The sequence below is a fragment of the Oryctolagus cuniculus genome, chromosome X, assembly GCF_964237555.1.
Source record: "Oryctolagus cuniculus chromosome X, mOryCun1.1, whole genome shotgun sequence".
In the NCBI taxonomy this organism is placed as follows: domain Eukaryota; kingdom Metazoa; phylum Chordata; class Mammalia; order Lagomorpha; family Leporidae; genus Oryctolagus; species Oryctolagus cuniculus.
Genome location: NC_091453.1, coordinates 115,726,158 through 115,735,998, shown reverse-complemented (window position 1 = coordinate 115,735,998; position 9,841 = coordinate 115,726,158). Strand labels below are relative to the sequence as shown.

The following is a 9,841-nucleotide window of genomic DNA, read 5'->3' as shown; positions in this document are numbered from 1 at the left end:
GATTTCAACATCAAGAGAGGTGATTGTTCAAACAGTGGGATAGGGAGCAGGAAGAGAAAACAGAAAATTAGAATGCAAAAAAAATCAATCAGCAAAATTTCTAGCACTATATGTATACATTGAATGTAGAAACACAGATGGGTATCCACAGTCAACACCCACAATATGGTCACTTAGGTGCCCTATGCAGCTTACTTGTGTGATGCACTATTCTAATGTGCCTAAGGCACAATCTTATTTGTGTCTCCCAATTACTTTATTTTTCATGTATAGAAGACATAAGAAGCAGATAGAATATGGAAAAGACTCCTGCACAATTATAATATGATAAACCCAAGAATATAAATTGATTCATAATATAGACTCAATTGATGTGTTGCAAAACAATACAGGTTTTTTTAAGTTTATTTATTTGTAAAGCAAAGTGACAGAGAGAGAGGGAGAAACAGAGAGATCTTTCATCTACTGCTTCACTCCCCAAGTGGCTACGATAAGCAGACTAATCCAGGTCTCCCATGTGGGTGGCATTGATGCAAGTACTTGGTCCACTTTCTACTGATTTCACAGATAAGTTAGTAGGCAGCTGGATTGGAAGCAGAACAGCCAGGATCCAGACACTCTAATATGGGATGTCAGTCTCGAAGGCAGTAAGTTAACCATCTGTATCACAACACTAACTTCATATTTTTAATGCAGATTGTCTGATGTTTGCATTATGCCTTGCATTTTGCTCAGGGAGCACACAGGGACTTGCACATAATAAACATAAATATCTGATGAATGAGTAAGTGGGTGAGTGAATAAATTAGCAAGTTATAGAAACCAGAGAATATAATTCTCATGCGTAGAGGAGGAAAAGCAGTATCTTTTCTTCACCCACCCAAGGTTTTTGTCTGAGGAACCCACAACAAAAGACAGATTAACAGGAGAAAGCATCTAAGTTTAAATTTTATATAAACTAGACATGACATCAGCAGGACAGATGCTCTGGAAAATAACCTTGGGGTTGGCATTGGGTCACAGGAGCATCCCATATCAGAGCACCACTTCGAGTCTCTGTTGCTCTACTTCTGATTCGGCTCCCTGTTAATGTGCTTGGGATAGCAGTGTAGACCCAAGTGCTTGGGCCCTGTGCCCACATGGAGAGATGGAAGCAGTTCCTGGCTCCTGGCTTCAGCCTCACCCAACCCTGGTTGTTGTAGCCATTTGGGGAGTAAAACAGCAGATGGAAGGTCTCTGTCCCTCTCTCCCTCTCTCCCTCTCTCCCTCTCTCCCTCTCTTCCTCTCTCCCTCTCTCCCTCTCTCCCTCTTTCCCTCTCTCCCTCTCCCTCTCCCTCTCTCTCTCTCTCTTCTTCTGTATGTTTGTGTGTGTGCATCTCCCCCTCTCTCTATGATACTCTGTGCTCTGTCTTTTAAATAAGTAAATTAATATTTTTAAGAAGAAAAAGAAAATAATATTCTCAAGTAACATGACTGAAAAACATCAGCTACCTAAGAGACAAAGACCCAGTACCTCTTGAAATGTACAGGATCATTGTATAGGACAGAGAAATTAAAAATATACATGCAGCTATGCGAATTCTCAGAAGAATAAGTGATGAAACATTTTTCTTGAGGGACAGCCATGGATCAGCTGTCTTTGAAACTGATACTAAACAGAAACAAGATGTCTGATAACAATGTGCAGATAAGAATGCTTTAAATTCCCAAAGTAACATCAAGTAAAATGCAACATTGTGTGTAATATGGAAAATTCGGCAGATAAGACATGACTGCAAGGTAAAAGTACTGCTTCCTTTAAGCCACATATATAGATGCATCTTGAGACTTCCTGGTCATAGCCCATCTAGTCAATTATTTTAAATTTATGTATTTAAAAGGAAGGGTTACAGAGATGGAGGGAGATACAGTGAGACAGATCTTAGATCCACTGGTTCACTCCCCAAGTGACTGCAACAGCCAGGCTTCATCTAAGTCTGGAGCTTCATCTAAGTTTCCCAAGTGGGCCATCTCCTGCTACTTTCTTGGGCACATTAGCAGGGAAGTGGCTTGGAAGTGGAGCAACTGGGTGTCCATATGGAATACCAGAGGCATCACAGGTGGAGGCTTAACCTGCTAAGCCACAATGCTGGGCCCCCTTGTCAGTTCTTAAAGGAATTCAAAATCTGGCATCTAGAAGGAAGCAGCAGATGGCCTGTAATCAAATAATCACAGAAGGAATCATTTAAAAACTTTTGCCAAACCTTCCCTATACATGAAATATGAATGAAGAAATATCCTAATGAAGAGAATGAGAATAAATGAAATAATGTAAAGGAAAAGTTTAAGCCTTTGAAAGTCATGAACCATTGGAATGGGAGGTGGGGAATATGGAAGTGAGAAAGCAAAGTTTGAAGGGCAGGCTGCCAAAGTCCAAATCAAGTCTCTACCATGTACTATCTGAGCAAGTTCCTTAAGCTCTGAGATTCAGTTTATTCATTTCTAAAATGAGAGATTAAGTAAACACCTACTCTCGGAATTGTTGTGAGATTAAACTAAATGCAAGTGTCTTTTCCACTACTACAATCGTGTATAATAAAAATTTGATTCCAAAACCACACTGCTATATGTATTATAATTAAACAGGGCTTCTTCACACAATTAAAGTTTACCTCCTTCATTTATGAACCGATGCAAATTATTCCCTATGTTTCAGCAGAATAAAGGAGATGGCTTTTTTTTTCTTAAAGATTTATTTATGTATTTGAAAGTTTTACAAAGAGAAAGAGAGAGAGAAAGACAAAGAGAAAGAGAGAGATTTTCCATCTGCTAGTTCACTCCCCAAATAGCCCAAACAGCCAGGGCTGGGCCAGGCTGAAGCCAGGAGACTGAAAACGCATTCTGATCTCCCATCAGGGTGTAGGAGCCCAAGCATCTGGGCCACATTCCACTGCTTTCCCATGCAGAGAGCTGGAATGGAAGCTGAGGAGCCAGCACATGAACTGGCTTGCTGCTATAGGATGTAGGCATCCCAAGTGGCAGCTTACACCACTGTTCCATAATACCTGCCTGTAAAGGATATGGCTTTGAGAAGTAGCCTTTCTATTACATTTGGTATTGATTCTATAACAAATTACTCTCTATGGTTTGGTGAGTTATTTCATATGAAATTTTCTTGGTAGAAAAATATCAACATTCAAATTTTAAATTACTGGGACCAGTGTTGTGGAGTAATAGGTTAAGCTGCCACATGCAACACTGGCATCCCCATATGGGCACTGGTTCAAGCACCAGCTGCTTCACTTCCAAACCAGCTCCCTGTTAATGTGCCTGGGAAAGCAGCAAAAGATGGCCCAAGTTCTCGGGCCCCTGCACCCACATGGGAGACCCAGAAGAAGCTCCTGGCTCCTGGTTTTGGCCTGGCCTACCTTTTGCTTTTATGGCCATTTGGTGAGTAAACCAGCGGATGGCAGATTCTCTCTCTCTCTGTCATCCCCCTCCCCCATCATTCCCTCTAACTCTCTGTAATTCTGCCTCTCAAATAAACAAAATAAATCTGAAAATTAATTAATTTTTAAAAACCTAAATTTTAAAATATTTTGTTGGCACATGTGTTCTTCAATCAAGAAACATTATAGATTATGTGCTATAGCAGCAGGAGTGGATAGTGACTATGAGGTGACTAGAATAGAATGCACATGGACAAAGAGAACAAGCTCAGCACCAGTGACACTCGCCCAGGTATTTTATGTGACCCTAACAATCAATTTTTTTTATTTCTAATTTTAACTGGCAGGCAACAATTGTACATATTTATAGAGTAACATTGTTTAAGAGAAAGGATAAAAAAGAGCAATGGAAATATCTGATGTGCAGACAAGAAAGGAGAAACAGAAAAAAATAAATGCCCTCCATAGTGAAATGTACCAAGTGTTGTTCTTCACCAACCTTGCAAAACATGTGTGCAAGAACACACACACACACACACACACATTTCTGATCACCACTCATCTCCAACTTAGATAAGAGAAGAAGAAACTTTTGTGATATGCAGCTACCCTCACCCAATAGCCTGCAAGATAAAAAAATAACAATAACTAAATACAGAGTCCTGGAAGTGAGGAGGGATAGGCAGAATAAAGAAAAGCATCATCTACTAGTTATCTCAGTCCTTTTCCAATTTAGTGATCTTTTTGGTAGATGGCTTGAGTCAGAAAATATTCAGAAAGATAAAAATAGAACAAATGAGATAATAAAGCACAGTGGTTAATGTGGAGATATTAAAGTATTATCGTTAGACAGACACAGACAACGTTGTGCTGGTAATTGGGAGGGCAATGAGACCTTATTCTGAATTTGCCAATTTCCATGGTACAAACACTGATTTTAAGTTCTTACCATGACATCAGTCATTCCAAACAATTATTAAATATTTAAAAATTGCTTATTGCAAACTAGTTCAAGACAGCTCCAGCACACCACTGACTATAGCTTTATAGCCTTATGGCAAGCCATGTTGTCTCACAGCAGTACACATTCCTCTTCTGTAAGTTACCATCACAATGTTATTATTATCCTATCACTATATTGTGTTACTATTCTCACAATCATTATGTTCATCATCTTCAATACTACTCTATCTGTTACTCTATTTGTTATTTTAATCCTACTTATAGCCATAGCTCCCAATCTGTTTTTTTTTCTTTATTTGAAGGGCAGACAAAAACAGAGAAGAGATCTTCCATCAGCTGGTGTACTCTCCAAATGCCAGCAGAAGCCAGGGCTGGACCAGGTCAAAGCCAAGACCTCAGAATTCTATCCAGGAACCCCAAGTAGATGGCAGGGGCTGAAATACTTGAATTTCACTGCTATCTACCAGGGTGTGCATTAGCAGGAAACTGGAATCAGAAGCAGAGCTAGGACTCAAGCCCAGGCATTCTAATAGGTGATACAGATACCCCAAATAGTGTCTTTTTAAAAGATTTATTCATTTATTTAAAAGGCAGAGTTCTATATAGAGAGGGAGAGGCAGACAGAAAGAGAGAGAGAGAGAGAGAGAGAGAGAGAGAGATCTTCCATCTGCTGGTTCATTCTCTCGATGGCTGTAATTGCCAGCAATGGGCCAGGTTGAAGCTAGAAGCCAAGAACCCCCTCCAGGTCTCCCACATGAGTGCAAGGACTCCAGCACTTGGGCCATCTTCCACTGTCATTCCCAGGCCATTAGCAGGAGGTTAGATTGGAAGCAAACCAGCTGGAACTCAAACTGGTGCCCAAATATGGATGCTGGCACTGCAGGCAGTGGCTTTACCCACTATGCCACAATCCCAGGCCCCCAAGTGGTGTCTTAAAAATTTTTCATTTATTTATTTTAAAGGCAGAGTGACAGAGAGAGGGGGAAAAACAGGGAGAGAGATATTCCATCCACTAGTTCATTCCCAAAATACCTGCAATAGCTAGGCTAGATCAAGCTAGATCAAGCAGAGGCCAGGAGCCAGGAACTTCATCAGGGTCTCCCAAGTGAGTGGCAGGAGCCCAAGTACTTGGGCCATCATCTGCTGCCTCCCAGGTGCGTTAGTAGGAAGCTGGATTAGAACAGAGACAGGACTCAATCACAGGAACTCTGATATAGGATGTGGGTATCCCAAATGGTATTCCACTGTGCCACAATGGCCTCTCCCCAAGTGGTATCTTAACCACTGCACCAACAGACTACCCCAAAGCTCCCAGTCTTTATGCCAAAAGTGTCAAGTCTCATACCAAAATCTCTAAGAAACACTATAGGGTTTTTTGTTTACATAGAGTTTGATTTATTTATTTGAAAGAGTGACAGAGAGAGAGGGAGAGACAGAAAGAAAGAGATCTTCCATTCACTGGCTCACTCTCCATGTACCCACAACAATCAGGGTTGGTCTAGGCTGAAGCCAGTAGTGAGGAATTCCATCTGGGTATCCCACATGAGTAGCAGAAACCCAAGTTTTTGGATCATCACCTGCCCCCTCTTGGGCACATTAACAAGAAGCTGGATCAGAAATGTAGAGTAGCTGGGACTTGAACCAGGCACTCTTACACAAGATGTGAGCATTTCAAGTGTGGGTCCAAACCACTGCACCACAACACCCACCCCCACTAGGGTTTCTTTAAGACAAAATTAATAGAGGCTGACATTGCGGCACATCAAGTCCCTGCTACACTTCCTCCAATGCAGCTTTCTGCTTATGTGCCTGGGAAGGCAACAGATGATGGCCCAAGTACTTGAATTTCTGCAACATAGGTGAGAGACCAGGATAAAGTTCTTGGCACTTGGCTTTGGCCTAGCCTAGCTCTGGCTGTTGTGGGCATTGAGGGAATGATCATAGCAGATAGAAAATCTTTCTTTTTCTCTGTCCTTCCCACTCTCTCTGTCACTCTGCCTTTCAAATAAATAAACAAATAAATAAATAAATATCTAAGACACAAGTAATTACATAAAATTAAGTTTCCAAATATCCAAAGAATTCTTCGGGTTATCTAGGTTCTTGTAGTTCAACATTTTCTTCCAGGGAAGTAATCTCATAATGTGCCTAACCTGTTTTGTGTTGTAAGTATCTAATTTCAATTTTATTTTATGGTTGCCTGCTTATGTGTTCTAAAGGCATGATCAAATCCAAATCTTAATGGAAGCAGAGCTTATATCTTCCTAAAACACCTCCAGGAAATCACTATACAACCAGACAATTGGATATACAGGCACCGCACAATTTGTATGCATAAAGGAAGTGGGAATACTTGATGACTGAAAATGAAAACACATTTTTTAGAGTTGGATGTTAAAAAACCTATGGCAGAAGAGAACAAGCCGAGTGTGTTAGCTAGAATTTTGCTGCATCAAATATTTCTGGAAATGAGTGGATCATTGGCTGGGTCTTAGATATTTTTAAAGAAATGTTGTTATGTGAGCAGTTTCATTGGAAAGGCATTTTTTTGTAATAAAATTTAATGCCAAGACCAGTTTGGTATGCGCTGAACCAAATATTAAAAGTTGATGTATGTCTCACTATATTTGTTAATTGAGTCTTTCAATAAGATAAGATAAGATAAGAACATCTTTGGTTCCATATGTCTGAACCATTTGGAATTCTGCAGCTTTAAAAACACTGAAAATATATAGCAACTGACCAAATTAATTATAGTGGTGTTTCTTAAACCCAGTGAGGAATTATATACAGCCTATGTTCTAGGGTTAAAATTTAGATTTATACAGTTACAGACTGAAACTTTTCACGTAAAATCTAAGCTTGGAGAGACTTTTGTGTGTGTGTATGTTAAATTTCTTTAAAATTACTACTTATAATTTTAGACTACAGAGCCCTGAAAGTTAAAATTCTTTTTTTAACTACTCCAATTTATGGAAGGGCAGAGAGAGAGCGAACTTACATTGATGTGAAATATTGCATATTGACTGTCTTTCTCTTACTCATTTTTCTATGAATGTTTATTGAGCTAATTTTTATTCACCACTAAAATGTAATTAAAATGTAGAAATGTAGGGCCTAGCAGAAATTTAAGTCATTAAGACTATCTGAAATATGAAGTCATATTTGAAAAAGTTTACATGTCAAAATTATAGACTTGTATGTCAAATATATTTTAGGGATGATAAGGAACAGTGTGTGTTGTGATTATAGTATATACCATCAGTCACAACATAACCTGAAGTATGTCCCAAAGAAACACAGTAAATATTCAGGTCATTGGTTCTGCCTGTGTGACTTAGAATTTTCTCCTAAAGACTGAGGTTTCTTTTCCTTTTTCAATAGCTGCTTGTAACAATGAAATTAAAGGTGGCCTTCTAATTCCTGACATGATGGAGAACTTAAATGGGCCGGGGTATCCCGCTCCTGAGCTCAGCCCTGGGGATGATGCAGAAGTGTGTGTGTGTGTGTGTGTTTGTGTGTGTGCGCGCGTGCTCGCGTTGAAGTAAGGGGGGCTGTGACACCAGAATACTAAATGAAAACTGTGAGGAATCACTAGAGTCAGAGAAAGTAGTTGGACCCCCATTGCTGAAGATGAAGATGGAGTTGAGTCTAGAGTCACCCATCCTAATGGGAGGAGTGCCAGTTATACTCTTCAGTCTCACCAACATTTTTCTGGGACAGCTCTTTCCTGAGGATGGCATTACTATGGGAGAGAAAGTAATAAGAATAGCACCACTTAGAAGTTGTAGGGTGGAATCGGCATTGTGGCACAGCAGGTATCCCATATGGACCCTGGTTCCAGTCCCTACTCCTTCACTTCAATCCAGCTCCCTGCTAATATGACTGATGAAACAGCAGAAGATGGCCCAAGTGCCTGAGCCCCTGCCCTCCCCGTGGGAAACCCGGAAGGAGTTCCAGGCTCCTGGCTTCAGCCAGTTGTTGCCATCTGAGGAGTGAATCAGAGAATAGAAGATGTCTCTGTCTCTTCCTCTCTGTAACACTGCCTTTCAAATAAATAAATATTTTTTAAATTACACAGTTTAAAAAAAAAAAAAAAAGAAGTAGGGAAATATCCGGACAGCACTCAAGTTCATCTGTTTTTAGGAGCAGATAAATGAAGCTATTGGCAAATAGGGTGACCACTCCACCTCCATCTCATGAGCTAATTGTTTAAAACTCAGGAAAAAGAATAAATCCCAGTGTAGACGTATAGGGTGTTCCCTGAGTGTCAGGATTACTTGAGATGGGGAGAAATAGCAGACGTGAAGATCAGATTATGTTCTGTCCCAGACTTGGAATTTCCCAAAAGGAAACCCCTCGAGACAAAACTGAACACAAATACTTTATCTATGGAAGAGGCAAATGGACTAATCCAGTGATTAAAACCTTGGCTCTGGGGCCATGGCAGGACAGGCATTTAGGAAGTTTCTTCCACTCTTGGTTGAGAGGAGCGCCACGGAAATGGTAACCACAGGAGGCGTTATGCTCCCTGAAAAATCTCAAGGAAAAGTGTTGAAAGCAATGGTAGTAGCTGTTGGATCAGGCTCTAAAGGAAAGGGTGCAGAGATTCAACCATTTAGTGTGAAAGTTGGAGACAAAGTTATTCTTCCAGAATACAGAGGCATTAAATAGTTCTAGAAGACAAGGATTATTTTCTATTTAGAGATGGTAAAATTCTTGGAAAATACATAGATTGAAATCTGTTTAAACGGTATCGCATGAACCTTCCCATTCCACTGAAGTTCTGAAATCTTTCCTCATGTAAATAATTTCCTTCTCTTTTATAATAAACTAATGCTACATAAAATAATGCCACCATTGTCTCTAAACTTTGGTTTCACTGTCCTGGTGTAAACATTTACAAATTATATATACACACACAAACACACACACACACATATATATATATATATAAAACTTTGTAGGACCAGCTGCATTACTCCCTCAATTCAGTGAGTGAATTTTAGTAAGTGGTTGGTTAACAATCATAAGAGCAGGATCAGGACACTTTAAGTTAAGGGAGGGAAGATGGAAGAGTGCAGCTAGCATCTGTATTCAAGGTACTGCTCAGTTTTAAGAGTACCTATATTTAAGTCTAGGCTATACTTTTTTTTTTTTTTTTTTGACAGGCAGAGTGGACAGTGAGAGAGAGACAGAGAGAAAGGTCTTCCTTTTGCTGTTGGTTCACCCTCCAATGGCCGCTGCGGCCAGCACACCACGCTGATCCGAAGGCAGGAGCCAGGTGCTTCTCCTGGTCTCCCATGGGGTGCAGGGCCCAAGCACTTGGGCCATCCTCCACTGCACTCTCGGGCCACAGCAGAGAGCTGGCCTGGAAGAGGGGCAAATGGGACAGAATCCGGCACCCCAGCTGGGACTAGAACCTGGTGTGCCGGCGCCGCAAGGTGGTG

General features: G+C 40.5%; 1 pseudogene; it reads left to right on the top strand.

Annotated features, from left to right (window-relative positions):
- The first annotated feature begins 8,834 nt into the window (after positions 1 to 8,834).
- On the top strand, positions 8,835 to 9,130 carry LOC100356399 (10 kDa heat shock protein, mitochondrial pseudogene; annotated as a pseudogene).
- The last annotated feature ends 711 nt before the right edge of the window (positions 9,131 to 9,841 follow it).